This window comes from Electrophorus electricus, chromosome 1 (genome assembly GCF_041902795.1).
Source record: "Electrophorus electricus isolate QZ-2024a chromosome 1, ASM4190279v1, whole genome shotgun sequence".
Taxonomy (NCBI): domain Eukaryota; kingdom Metazoa; phylum Chordata; class Actinopteri; order Gymnotiformes; family Gymnotidae; genus Electrophorus; species Electrophorus electricus.
The window spans coordinates 17,806,221-17,821,379 of NC_137497.1; the positions used below are offsets into that span (position 1 = coordinate 17,806,221).

The 15,159-nt window shown below is 39.7% G+C and overlaps 1 long non-coding RNA gene across 1 annotated transcript; it reads left to right on the plus strand.

Annotated features, from left to right (window-relative positions):
* Positions 1-6,770: 6,770 nt before the first annotated feature.
* On the plus strand, positions 6,771-13,916 carry LOC145657466 (uncharacterized). The gene is made up of 3 exons (XR_014123143.1): positions 6,771-7,002; positions 10,668-10,746; positions 13,652-13,916. It is a non-coding gene; the product is annotated as an uncharacterized LOC145657466 (long non-coding RNA).
* The last annotated feature ends 1,243 nt before the right edge of the window (positions 13,917-15,159 follow it).

Sequence of the window (15,159 nt, forward strand, 5' to 3'; positions counted from 1 at the left end):
TCATGATGAACTCATATTATAAAGAAGCTGCTCTTATGGCATGGAGGACAAAGAGAACAGAAACCCTGAAACAAGCTTTTATGAAAAAACTCAACACACATACCTGTATAATCTGGATGAATCCTATTTCAGCCATGAAGCACCCAGACTATTCAAGACAGGGTTCACCCACCCACTGTCCAGAGCTTTGAAGCTGTGCTGCATTCAGATACCTCCATCCTCGAACAAGATTCAGGCTATTGCTGAAGTAGTAGTAGCCAACCTGCAGGAGGTACAGAACATCTAAGCTGCTCTCAGAAGCATCAAAGAAAAAAAAACAAAGTGTGCAGGGAGCATGAAGATGTCATGAACTACTGGAATCTGCATGAAAACCTGAACCCCAGTGATCCGGTCATGTGGGAAACCTTATCGACAACCACTCTGGTCCTTCACCCAAGAAAAGAGTGCTGATGAAGGAGTGGATCATGCTGTTCTGCAAAACCATTGAAATCAGAGTCAGAACAGGATGTCACAGATGAGAACAAAACTGTATCTAATTTGGAAAATCTGATGTGTGTAGTACGAGAGTCTAGCAATCAGTAGAGTTCGATAGTATCTGAAGCCAATAATATGTTACCCATTACATGCATATATAAATCACATTCTTTGATTGCATGCTTTCATTTTTAGCTGAATGTAACAAGCATAACCTCTTTTACTGAAAGATGCTAATAAATCCATAATCCATTCTAGCACTCTTCATCGTGTTTCAATGAGTTCACCATGATTGAACATCTGCTGAAAAATATTTACTATGCTCCCTCAAACCCCGGGTCCTATGGAGGGGTCGAGAGTCTGCAAAGGTCTGTGGTGGAAGAAATGGGTAAAAGGGTTGATGATAAGGAAATCAAAAACTGGTTACCAGCTCAGCATGTATACACCCTACATAAACCAATCTCTGTGAAATTTAAAAGAAAGTAATTTTAGGAAACATAGATGAACAATAGCAGGCCGATTTGGTAGACATGTCTAACTTATCACAGCATAGTGATAACATGAATTTTATGCTAATGTGTATAGATATACTTTCCAAGTATGCTTGGGTACGTGTGATAAAAAACAAGACGGATGCCGAGGTTACCAAAGCCTTTGTTTCGATTCTAAAAGAAGGCAGAGGTGCTAAAAAACTTCAGACTGATTTTTTAAATTAAAGTTTAAAAACCATGAAAAAAATGTAACATCAATCACTTTGCTACCGGAACGGGGCAAAAAGCTTCAGTGTGTGAACGGTTCAACAGGGCGTTGAAAACCAGAATGTGAAGATACTTCAAAGCCATCAGTACAAGAAAATACATCAATGTGGTGCAGGACTTGGTTCATGCATATAACAACAGCTATCACAGTAGCATCAAAAGGAAACCCATTGAAGTGAATGAAGGAAATTCATTCACAGTGTTTAAAACCTTGTATGGGTTGTTTCAACACAAAAAGGTGGAAAAACTAAGATTCAAATTTATAGTCGGTGATTACCGTCAGAATTTCACAATTAAAAAGAACTTTATGGATGAATATTTTAGTTTCTGAATGTCTAAGGAGACACTCTCCCATATACAAATTACAGGATTTTGATGGGGAAAATATAGAAGGGACCTTTTATGAACAGGAGCAGCAAAAGATTATAGTGGGAAAAGACAAAGCCTTTAAAATAGAAAAGATACTATCCGAAAAAACTAGGAACTGAAAAAAGATGAGCTTGATCAAGTGGGTTGGCTGGCTCGATAAATTTAACTCCTGGATTCCAGCCGAGGACGTCCTTAACATTGTGAAAGGTTGGGGGGGGGGGGGGGGGGGCTCTTTAATTGCGTGCTCACGTCTCTGTGTAAAAAGACGCGTTCGATTCCTTTGTAAGCAAACCCAAACTAAGCAAGCCTTTGGTTAACTCTAAATGCACATTACTGACATAAAAGTGTTCCTGAATAGAGCATTAGTCCCCCCTTTTCTATTTTATATTAATTTCTATTGACCACTGCAGTGCCATTTTCTTGGAGTGACAGCAATTCTCACCTATGTGTGAAGGGGGAAGGGGCAGGTGACTAGCATTTACTTCCAGGTGTTTCCAAGTGTTTCTAGAGCAAGTAGTGTGATTGGCAGCTGTTTCATCAAACAGAGGAGGGTTAGACGAAAACGTAGACCCCTCACTTGCCTTATTTAGTCAATCCTTTAATGTTTAAAGGTCTGCGCACTGTGCACTGTCAGTGCTTCAGTGTTAGTAGATAGCCTAGCACTTGGGTTTGACGCTGTTTGGCGAAACTCGTACAACCATAAGAATAATTTGATAATTTTACCAATACGTTTGGACATCATGGAAAGGAAGAGGCTTATTTTAGCTGAAGTTTATGTGGAGTTGTTTGGGTGCTGCCAGCGTGGACTAGCTTCGATGTTTGTATAGCAAATCACTGGATGCTTCCATTGACTGCTGGAAAAATTCGTAATCCTGATACAAATCGTAAGTATAAATGAGAAGGTATACTTCTTTACAGTATTACAGCATTTACAGTATTTTCCCCAGCATTTACAGTATTAGCTACAGTATTTTCCTATAATAACAATGATGCTATGAAGCTAATATTGTTGTGGAACTTACTAAAGTAACTTACTCTGATATTTTAGCAAAAAGAAACATGCAAACTTGATGTATAGTGACTGATGACTTTGTGTGCATTTGGAGAGGTTTTTGGTCACTTTGGAGAAGTCTAGGACACCTACTGGAAACATTGTGTAGCTACTTAGTCATTAGTCATGTATATGCTCAAAACTGTTCAGTTTATTAGACAAGACGCTGGTGAATCAGGAAATGTAGAGTATGAGTGAAAATGAATCTCCAGCATCGACACACATTATAAACCCAAAACATCAAAGGCGTTTTATGTTTTGTATTTTGACATTTTCTTCTATATTAGATGAGCTCAAATGGAACCTAAATGATGGACAAATAAGCCTGGATGTGAATGGATGTCTTATCCCAAGTGTCTACTTCAATTTGAATCCTGAATGATCATTGTGCTATGTGTACAATTTCAGATAACTAGTGTTAGTCAATCAAAAATGATCTTAAAACTGCAGGTGCGTGGACAGGTTTTGCTGGAGCGCTGTGGGAACAAGGGGGAGGGATACAGATATTGCACCAACTGGCCGTTGAGTCCCTGATTAGTCCACGCACAGCCTCAATCCTCCGTTCCTCCTCTTGACGAAGAAGACACTTGCGGACGCTGGAGAGGTGGAGGGTCAAATGAAACCTTGCTGAAGAGCCTCTTTAATATATTGTCCCATTGCTCTTTCCTCCTCTTGGGAGAGAGGGTAAACCCTACATCAGGGAGGAACCGGGACCTCCTTCAGTGTGATGGCGCAGTCCCAGTCATGGTGTGCAGGTAGCTGTGTTGCTCTCGTAGGGCTGAATACCTGCACCAGGTCACTGTATTCCTGTGGCACGGTGAGGTCATTATCGGCCTCGGGACTCTTGATGGAGGTGGACTGCAGGGACACTGTCTGGTGAAAAAGACGTTTGCCCTCGCAGGCGACCGCCTACTCAAGGACCCGATTCTCCGTCCACTGCATGTGGGGATGTGTGCCTTTAACCATGGAAGCCCTAGCGTAATTGGATGAGAGACGGAAGGGAAGAGGTAAAAAGCAACATGCGCCACATGTTCAGTTTCAAGGAGGACACGAGGAGTAATGTGTTATGAGCCCCAACCCCACGGGTCCCCCATCGAGTGCCTGCATGCTTAACGGAGTGGGGAGGGTAATGGCTCTTATTCTCAACTTCTTAGCAAATCCCCAGTCCATTACATTGCCCCCTGCACCAGAGTCAACCAGTGCCGAAGTGGAGAGTCCACGGCCCATGTGTACAATCACCACAGATAGTATGCACATAGACAGGTTTGAGGAAAACTGCAACAATTGCAGTGCTCCCTTCGGTTCTCCGGCTTGCCTTTTACGCTGGCCACACTTAGCTGCATGGGCTCCACCGGAACTTCTGCTTGCGCCACTGCAGGTGCATTCTCCTGCTGTTGTCGACCTCGGGGAAATTGCCGGGATCGCTCCTACAGGAGATGGTCATACGTGATAGCAAGGTGTACTACCTCATTCAGTGAGTTGGCTTCCTGCTTACATGCCAGTTCCGTCTGTAGGTCTGCCAATGACGAATGTATCAGCCAAGGCAGACTCTTTCCACCTAGCTCCCGCAGCTAACATCCAGAATTCCATGGTGTAATCTACCATTGTTTGGATTCCTTGCCTCAGGCATAGCAAGTAGTGCTCACAAAGACTCCCCTGACACTCAACCGTGACAATGAATCAAACAGAGGGTCCTCAAAATTGTTTTATTGGCTTAATTGAAAAATAAACATTTTAAGTGATTTAAATAAAAAGAAAAGTTTTCAGCCTCTTTATAATATTTATATATGAATACATATCACCCCAGTCTTTAATCTCTGCTACGCTCCTCATGTCAATCTGGCGCATACTGATAACCAGACATGTGTACAGTCTCAGGTCTGTCCCTCACTCAGCCACTCACACACACCCCTCCCATTGGTTGATTCTCTCAGAAAGACACAACTCCTCCTCTACCCATGCTGGAATACACCTTCTGACAAAAATTATGTAATGACTTTAGGCCAGAAAGTTCAAAACATGCCGCCTTTTTTCTCCCCAACCAAGCAGACCTGTGTATGAAAGGGATGTGAGATTTGTTTAATTGAGATATATTAATGTGATTAAATATATTACAGTCTCATATTCTACCACTCTGTATTCTCTGCTTTCTCTCTGTTCAGTGCCCTTCTCTCTGACACACACACACACTCACGCTGTAGTCAGAGGTCACAGTTATTCTTTGTGAGCTAGCTAGGAAAGGTTATTGTAACATGCTGTTAAATGTCTATATTCTGATGGTTATTGATAAATATAACCGCTGATATATTTATATATATTGATAAATATGACCGCTGTATCATAGAGTTCCAGTTATATGTACGTGAACCATTTTGATCAACTGAAATGTAGACGTATGTACATGTAACATTTTTCTGATTATGTAAATCATACGGCTATTCTAACTCTCATGGCTAGCTAAATAGATTACAATTTTGATTTCTATTGTGTAATACTTTGGATATAAATGTTTACATTTTCTGTTACAGAACAAGACAAAATATAGTCATCCAGTATAGTCTACCATTTTGAGAAAAACCTGAACTTCAAAGTGGGTGAATCTATTTATAAAAAATTGAACCAATAAGATCACAGTTCATTTAGATTACATGCTTTGCGAGTGCTTTAGGTATGAGGGCTACCATAAAGGTAATCTTTCTGCTCACACATCAGTCGGTCTGTAATTCTGTACTCTGTGTTTCTAAGGTTCCAACTTTCACGGGTTCCTTGAATCTGTGGAGAAAAGTGCTGACCAAGGTAATTTCTAATTTGTGAACCTTTATACATTTTATGTAATTTATTTATCATTTAAATTTTTTTTATTACTTCTCATTTGTAGATATGAGAAGACCAAAAACAGTTCCTATGCTGAATGAATTGTTGCACAGTAATCTTTTCTAGAGTGTGTCTACCATATGTTAAAAGAGCTGCTTTATTTCTAAAAGTTTATGCAGTGTGTTAATTTGTCACACAGAGGCAGAAGGGGTGAATCCGATATACCTCTCAACCATCGTCAACTATTCGAGTCCTCTGGTGGAGCTCACAGGTTTTGCAGCAGACCTTGTACAACTAAAGAAATGCATACAGTCCATATAAACACACTCTGGTGGAGGGTAGCTCCATCACAGGGTGAAAAGTTTCACTTCACTCTGGCACTGGAGCTAAAATGCTAACAGCTCCCCTGAGGTGTTCAGACCATGGTTCAGAGACAAAAGATAAAAACAGACCAGCTGAACTGGTTTCTGGTAATGAAAACTGCCGTGTACAAATTCCAAACTGTACAAAACTGAAGCCAAATCATCTGAGTGCTCATATTCTCTCTCTCTCTCTCTCTCTCTCTCTCTCTCTCTCTCTCTCTCTCGCTCTCTCTCTCTCTCTCTGTACTCCTCCTATGTCTCTCTCTCACCATCTCTCACTCTCACACAGACATGTGACAGCAGCACTACACCATGATGGATCTCTCTCTGTCTCACACAACACATGTTGATAGAAAGTGTTTCATTCTTTTCAAGCAGCTAAACTGGTTTCTGGTGATGACAAGTGGTTGTGTCTCAGTTCCAAACAGAACTTAAACAGAAAAATCCCCAGTATGAATTAAAACCTACACTGTTAGTGTAGTGACCTGAAGTGCTAACTTTACCCATCCAATGTTATCTAAACACTTGTACAGTGATGTTAACACCCGCGGTGTTGATACACCTCTTACAGTATTCATGGTGTTTACATATTTGTATTTGTGTCTGTCTCTGTGATCATGGTTGTTTCTCTCTTGTTTTCTGCATCTGCTTCCATGTCTTCCTGTGTCTTCTGTTCTCACCATGTCTGCTCTACTGTCTTCCTTCTTTTTCCAACACGCACACACAGATGGACATATGGTATAAACACACACATGGAGGGAGATATGATATTCACAACAAGACTTGTTCTTCCACTCTTGTGATGTTATGGGACTGAAATGTGCTCATACTGGTTTGGCTCCTTCTAAAGAGAAAAAAAAGGTGCAACTAGATTATCATTCAGATCATAACAGGAAAGAAACAGAGAGTGTGTGTACAGATGGACTGCAGTGAAGAAACAGAGCATGTGTACAGGTGGACTCCAGTGAAGAAATAGACAGTGTGTGTACAGGTGTGTTTATAGTAGTAATAAACAGTTATGATCAACAATTGGTCAGTTATGTTGCTACAGTAGTGAAAATTCAGTAGTGAAACAGTAGCTAAAGTGAGTGTGTTGACAATTAATTAATCTGGACATCCTGATGAAGACAGATCCAGACATTCTTCCTGAAGACTTATAGACTGAACAGTAAAGGTAACACTGCTCCCATGCTTCATAGATATTGCTGTAATCTTGTGTATTTCTCTCTCTAATTAATTATGGCTTTCAGTAAGATTCCTAATACCAATCATTAGCCACATTCCTAAAACCAGTCATACGGCCAGATTCCTAATACCAATTATATGGCCAGATTCCTAATACCAATCATACGGCCAGATTCCTAAAACCAACCATGTGGCCAGATTCAGAAAGCCTATCATATTTACATTTACAGTAATTATAGTATTTAGCAGATGCTCTTATCCAGAATGACTTGCAAAATTGCTTTGTCATTTACTCATAGAAAACATCCTAGCCAGTACAGTAGGTTAGAGTCCAATATACCAATGATCTAGAATACAGGAATCACTGCTGATGCCTACAAGTACAAAATACATAAGGTCTATCTTAAACAATGATAAGTGTAATACACAATAAGTGCTAGGGTTTGTTAAACAACATCAGTGTAATAAACAATACCCTACAATAAGTACTAATTTACTCAGTCAATATAGGAGCAGGGTCAGTTGTCATTTAAATATTCCACAAATAGATGGGTCTTCAGTCTGCGGTTGAAGACTGCAAGGGACTCTGCTGTCCGGACAGCAAGTGGGAGTTTATTCCACCATCTTGGAGCTAGGACAGAAAATTGTCTAGTTGCTTGTCTTCCATGAGACCTGAAGCACAGTATTTCAAGCCAAACCTTACTTGAGGTTCGAAGTACTCAAGGTACGAATTGAGGACCATTGACCTCATGTATGAAGGGGCTGGTCCATTTTTGACTTTGTAGGCAAGCATCAAGGCTTTAAATCTGATGCGTGCAGCTACTGGAAGTCAATGAAAGGAGCACAGCAGTGGAGTAATGTGAACTTCAGAAAATTGAAGACCAGTCATGCTGCTGCATTCTGGACAAGTTCAGAATGAACTTAAGGACAAATTCACATCCAAGAATACCTAGATCTGCAGGAAAGTCCACATACCTGGACTACTGGATTTGAACCTTTCCTATACAAAGTGTTGCAACAAGACCAAACTCAAATAAGGAAAATATTCTTTATTAATTCTAATGTATCCTACAAGATATTTGATTGTGTGGACTATGAATCCAGTTTCCCTCAGTGAATGTAACAGGTTCCCCAACCTGAACAGTTCTGAGACAGCTGTCTTTAGAAATTCATGTGAACTTTCCATATGTCTTTGAAATGTTCTAAGCGCAAGCGGAGACAGTATGGGGAATGCAGTTTATTAGAGAACACACATAGTCCATAGATGTAATTCAAAGTACAAGCCGTATATCCAGAAAATCATGTATGTTTATACAATATGACATACAGCTGTCTTTACTGTCTGTAAATATATTCTGTATATGACATACAGCTGTCTTTATTGTCTGTATGCATGTATATACTGTATATGATATACACCTGTCTTTATTGTCTGTCTGTACATATATACTGTATTTGACATACAGCTGTATTTACTGTCTGTGTATATAATGCATATGACATACAGCTGTCTTTAGTGTCTGTATGTGTGGATATACTGTGACACAGCTGTATTTACTGTCTATATGTATGATGTATATTCTGTATATGACATACAGCTGTCTTTATTGTCTGTATGTATGTATATACTGTATATGACATACAGCTGTCTTCTATTGTCTTTATATGTTTATATACAGTATATGACATACAACTGTCTTTATTGTCAGGATGTGTGATGTATATACTGTATATGACATAGAGCTACCATTACTGTCTGTATTTATGTTTATTGCATAGCTGTCTTTACAGTCTGTATGTATATACTGTATATGACAAACAGCTGTGTTTATTGTCTGTGTGTATATGTTGTATATGACACTCAGCTGTCTTTATTGTCCGTATGTATAATGTATGGCCTACAGGTACCATTACTGTCGGTTTGTGTGTGTATACATTATGACATAGAGCTGTCTTTATTGTCTGTTTGTGTGTATATACTGTATAAGTCTTTCTGTCTGTATGTATGTACTGTATGTGACATACAGCTGTCATTATAGTTTTTATGTATGTTTATACTGTATATGACATACAGCTGTCTTTACTGTCTGTATGTATGATGTATATTCTGTATATGACATACAGCTGTCTATTGTCTGTTTGTATAATTTATACTGTATATGACATAGCTGTCTTTACTGTCTGTATGTATGTACTGTATGTGACATACAGCTGTCATTATAGTCTTGTATGTATGTTTATACTGTATATGACACTCAGCTGTCTTTATTGTCCGTATGTATAATGTATGGCCTACAGCTGTTTATTGTCTGTATGTATGTTTATACTGTATATGACATACAGCTGTCTTCTATTGTCTGTATATGTTTATATACAGTATGTCTTTATTGTCTGGATGTGTGATGTATATTCTGTATATGATATATCGCTGTCTTTACTGTCTGCATGTATATAATGTATATGACATACAGCTGTCTTCTATTGTCTGTATATGTTTATATACAGTATGTCTTTATTGTCTGGATGTGTGATGTATATACTGTATATGATATACCGCTGTCTTTATAGTCTGTATGTATATTTATATGTAATGTTGAGCGATAAGGAGGCGGACACATGCGCGGAGAGGAGCGAGATTTATTATGCGCAAATCCAAAATCAGAGTTGTTATCGTAGTCCAGGCTCAAAGAGCCAACACGGAGAGCACGGGGATATATAAGTAGACAAAATAAACACACGAAGGCAAACTGGGAAGCAGGCTATAACTAAGGCTAGGGAAAACTCATGGCTAAGAAACACAGAGTACAAACCAACAGTATACAGTATACAGTATAAACATACATAAAGACTATAATGACAGCTGTATGTCAAATACAGTACATACATACAGACAGTAGACAGCTGTATGTCTTATACAGTATATACACACAGACAGTAAATACAGCTGTATGTCATTTACAGTGTATACATACAGACAGTAAATACAGCTATGTCATATACAGTATAAATATACAAACATGACATAGCTGTATGTCATATACAGAATATACATCATACATACAGACAGTAAAGACAGCTGTATGTCATATACAGTATAAACATACATAAAAACTATAATGACAGTACAGCTGTCTACTGTCTGTATGTATGTACTGTATGTGACATACAGCTGTCATTATAGTCTTTATGTATGTTTATACTATATATGACATACACCTGTCTTTATTGTCTGTGTGTTTATATGTGTATCTGACATACAGCTGTCTTTACTGTCTGTATGTACATACTGCATTATATTCCGCTGTCTTTACTGTCTGTATGTATATACTTGTATTTGATGTACAGCTGTCTTTATTGTCTGTATGTGTGTATATACTGTATATGATATATAGCTGTCTTTACTGTCTGTATGTGTGTATATACTGTATATGATATATAGCTGTCTTTACTGTCTGTATGTGTGTATATACTGTATATGATATATAGCTGTCTTTACTGTCTGTATGTGTGTATATACTGTATATGAGATATAGCTGTCTTTACTGTCTGTATGTGTGTGTATATACTGGATATAACATACAGTCTTTTGATCCCCCTCAAGACACTAACACTTTCTGAAATCTTCATACAGATTTTCTCTGCTGTTTTCTACAGGTCTGCAAAGATGCACCATAACAGATAAACTAAGACATTTACCAAGACTCTGCTGGTTGTGTGGTCTCCTGTAACTCAGGTAAGGCTCTGACCTTAAGTAAAGAAATTAGGGTGCTAGTAACACTTACATCTTGCATTTGATTCACAGGGTGCACACGTACTGTCACACTGATACACATGTAAGCCACTCTGGAGAAGAGTGTCTGTAAATGTGTGTGAACAAATGAATCCTTATTAAATCCTCGATAAATCAGTTTTCTTACTGGGTAACTCCATCACAATTGTCAGATTTTCATAACTATTGTACCAAGGGTCGATTTCACACAGACACCTATAACAGAGCCACAAACATTTTCATTACATGTTTACATACTTCCTCACATATTTGTTTCTGGGTTAAATTTCCTGTGTTCAAGATCAACATTTTTTACTTGTAACTACTACTTCTTTTTGATAAACACATGCAACCTCTGAAATAATGTGGATGAACCTGTTTATTGCTGCTGTGTTTCAGTTGAATGTTGCTTAAGATTGGTCATGGACAACCAAGAGAAAACACCAGTCAGGGGAACAATTCCAATGTTTGAAAGTAATAGGGGGGCACTGTTTCACATTTTCATTAAACTGTCTCATTGAATTTGTGGTGAATTTGAGTAAGAATACATAATTTTTATATATTATTTTGTTGAGTCAGTTTGAGTGTCATTGGGCTGTCAGACCCACAGGCTGTTCGTTGTGTTGTGTATTGTGAATCTGGCCCATGGGCTATGTGTTGTGTATTGGGTGGGCTGTGTGCTGTGTGTCTGCACCAGAACAGTGCAAATGCACTGTAACGCTCATCCATTAGTATTGTGCAGGTCATACCTCAGTCTACAGTACTACACATACAGTCTGATTACACATACACATACACATACAGTCTGGTCCTCCATGTTGATTGGGCGTATGGCAGTGTAGTGTCTGTATCCCTGTCACATCTGGTCCTCCATGTTGATTGGGTATAGGGGTGGACGGTGTCTGTATCCCTGTCACATCTGGTCCTCCATGTTGATTGGGTATAGGGGTGGACGGTGTCTGTATCCCTGTCACATCTGGTCCTCCATGTTGGTTGGTTCTCCTTCCAGCAGCAGTCTGTGGGTCGCCTCCCATCTCACCCTCACAGGTCTGTTCTCTGATCATTCCCATCTCACCCTCACAGGTCTGTTCTCTGATCACTCCCATCTCAACCTCACAGGTCTGTTCTCTGATCATTCCCATCTCACCCTCACAGGTCTGTTCTCTGATCACTCCCATCTCAACCTCACAGGTCTGTTCTCTGATCATTCCCATCTCACCCTCACAGGTCTGTTCTCTGATCACTCCCATCTCAACCTCACAGGTCTGTTCTCTGATCACTCCCATCTCAACCTCACAGGTCTGTTCTCTGATCATTCCCATCTCACCCTCACAGGTCTGTTCTCTGATCACTCCCATCTCACCCTCACAGGTCTGTTCTCTGATCACTCCCATCTCACCCTCACAGGCCTGTTCTCTGATCACTCCCATCTGTTCTCTGATCACTCCCATCTCACCCTCACAGGCCTGTTCTCTGATCACTCCCATCTCACCCTCACAGGCCTGTTCTCTGATCACTCCCATCTCACCCTCACAGGCCTGTTCTCTGATCACTCCCATCTCACCCTCACAGGCCTGTTCTCTGATAACTGAATATAAAGTTTGATTTTGTGTATCACACAACTTTGAAAATCATCTCATTGTATTACCTGGGATTTCACATCTTATTCAGTAACATTCCAATGCTTTTTCTTAATTGTGAAAGCCTATTAACTCCTTCCCCACCAGTAAGGCTGTTTCATAATCAATGTTTTTCTGTCTGTAAATGTGTTTCTATACTGCCATCTTGTGGTCACTGATGGGCATTTCAATGTCCATGGTGCCATTTGTGTAAAAATAAATTATCTATTATAGTTATGTGACATTAGTGATGGGCAGATCATCAATAACTGCCCCACTAATTTAAATGTGAATTTAAATATGTGTATTCAGAGTAAAACAAGCAGACTGTATGACCTCAGACTATCAGTGTTTTCATAACAGACCCACACAGTGGTAGTGAGAGATGACAAACAGGTAAAACCCAGTGAACACACATCAACACTTTACTCAGTCCTCTCCACATCCCTCACACAGCACACTTCACCCAACACACATTCACTCCTCTCTGTCACTCACACAGCACACTTCACCCAACACACATTCACTCCTCTCTGTCACTCACACAGCACACTTCACCCAACACACATTCACTCCTCTCCACATCCCTCACACAGCACACTTCACCCAACACACTCACATTCACTCCTCTCTACATCACTCACACAGCACACTTCACCCAACACACTCTCATTCACTCCTCTCTCCATCAGTCACACAACACTTCTCCCAACACAATCACATTCACTCCTCTGTCACTCACACAGCACACTTCACCCAACACACTCTCATTCACTCCTCTCCACATCCCTCACACAACACTTCTCCCAACACAATCACATTCACTCCTGTGTCACTCACACAGCACACTTCACCCAACATGCTCTCATTCACTCCTCTCTGTCACTCACACAGCACACTTCACCCAACACACATTCACTCCTCTCTGTCACTCACACAGCACACTTCACCCAACACACTCTCATTCACTCCTCTCTACATCACACACACAGCACACTTCACCCAACACACATTCACTCCTCTCTGTCACTCACACAGCACACTTCACCCAACACACTCACATTCACTCCTCTCTGTCACTCACACAGCACACTTCACCCAACACACTCTCATTCACTCCTCTCTGTCACTCACACAGCACTCTTCACCCAACACACTCACATTCACTTCTCTCTACATCCCTGCACTGTGAATATAAAACGTTTGTGAACCTTCAGTAAACCGGACTGTTGCCCTTCTTCACATTGCAGGATGGACAAAGAACAGCTTCTCTTCACTTTAAATGACCTGGAGACAGAAGACCTGAACATATTCCAGTGGCATCTGAAAAACGGAGTGGAAGGTTTCCTGTGTATCCCAAAGTCTCAGCTGGAGAAATCTAACAGACCTGACACTGTGGACAAGATGGTGCAGAAATATGGCCCAAATGGAGCTGTGGAGATCACACTGATCATCCTGAAGAAGATGAACCACAACCAACTGGCTGAGACCCTGAGAATCAAACACAGTGAAAATAAAGCAGGTGAAATCATGTTCAATTTTTAAACTCACTATTTCAGGATTTTATATGCTCATAGCATTTGGTTTTGTTTTGTTAGTGAACTCAATAGATAAAGAATGAAGAGGAAAACAATGCTTAGTTAATTTACAAAGTAGAATGAGACAAAATTCAAAATAATTTGGTATATTAAAAAACAAACATTGCAAACAATATGTTTTGAATAACAAATGTTCATTAGCAACAATGAGAAAAGTGTCAGTCTCAGTTTAAACATGAGCAAATTACAAATGTAGTCCAATAATGATAAACAATGTGTTTGGCACAGACTGTATAACTTACAAAATGCATAATAACAAATGTGCAGTGTCTTTTCAAACATAGCAGTCACAACCAAAAAATGCACATAGGACTCACAGTTAATAAAGTAGGTTTTGTGTTTTATATGTTCTGCTCTTTACTCTGATGTCTTCTCTCACAGGTGGAGACAAATTTGAATTGTCGACTGCTAAAACTCCAGCAGGTAAATTCAACCCAGTCACACCTTTAGGCATGAGATTATATTACAACTTTAAACAACATGAATATCACATACACTACTGTCATCATTCACATACACACATCACATACACTACTGTCGTCATTCACATACTCACATCACATACACTACTGTCGTCATTCACATACATACGTCACATACACTACTGCCATCATTCACATACACACATCACATACACTACTGTCGTCATTCACATACATACATCACATACACTACTGTCGTCATTCACATACATACGTCACATACACTACTGTCATCATTCACATACATACATCACATACACTACTGTCATCATTCACATACTCACATCACATACACTACTGTCGTCATTCACATACTCACATCACATACACTACTGTCATCATTCACATACTCACATCACATACACTAATGTCATCATTCACATACTCACATCACATACACTAATGTCATCATTCACATACTCACATCACATACACTACTGTCGTCATTCACATACTCACATCACATACACTACTGTCATCATTCACATACTCACATCACATACACTAATGTCATCATTCACATACTCACATCACATACACTAATGTCATCATTCACATACTCACATCACATACACTACTGTCGTCATTCACATACATACGTCACATACACTACTGCCATCATTCACATACATACATCACATACACTACTGTCATCATTCACATACTCACATCACATAC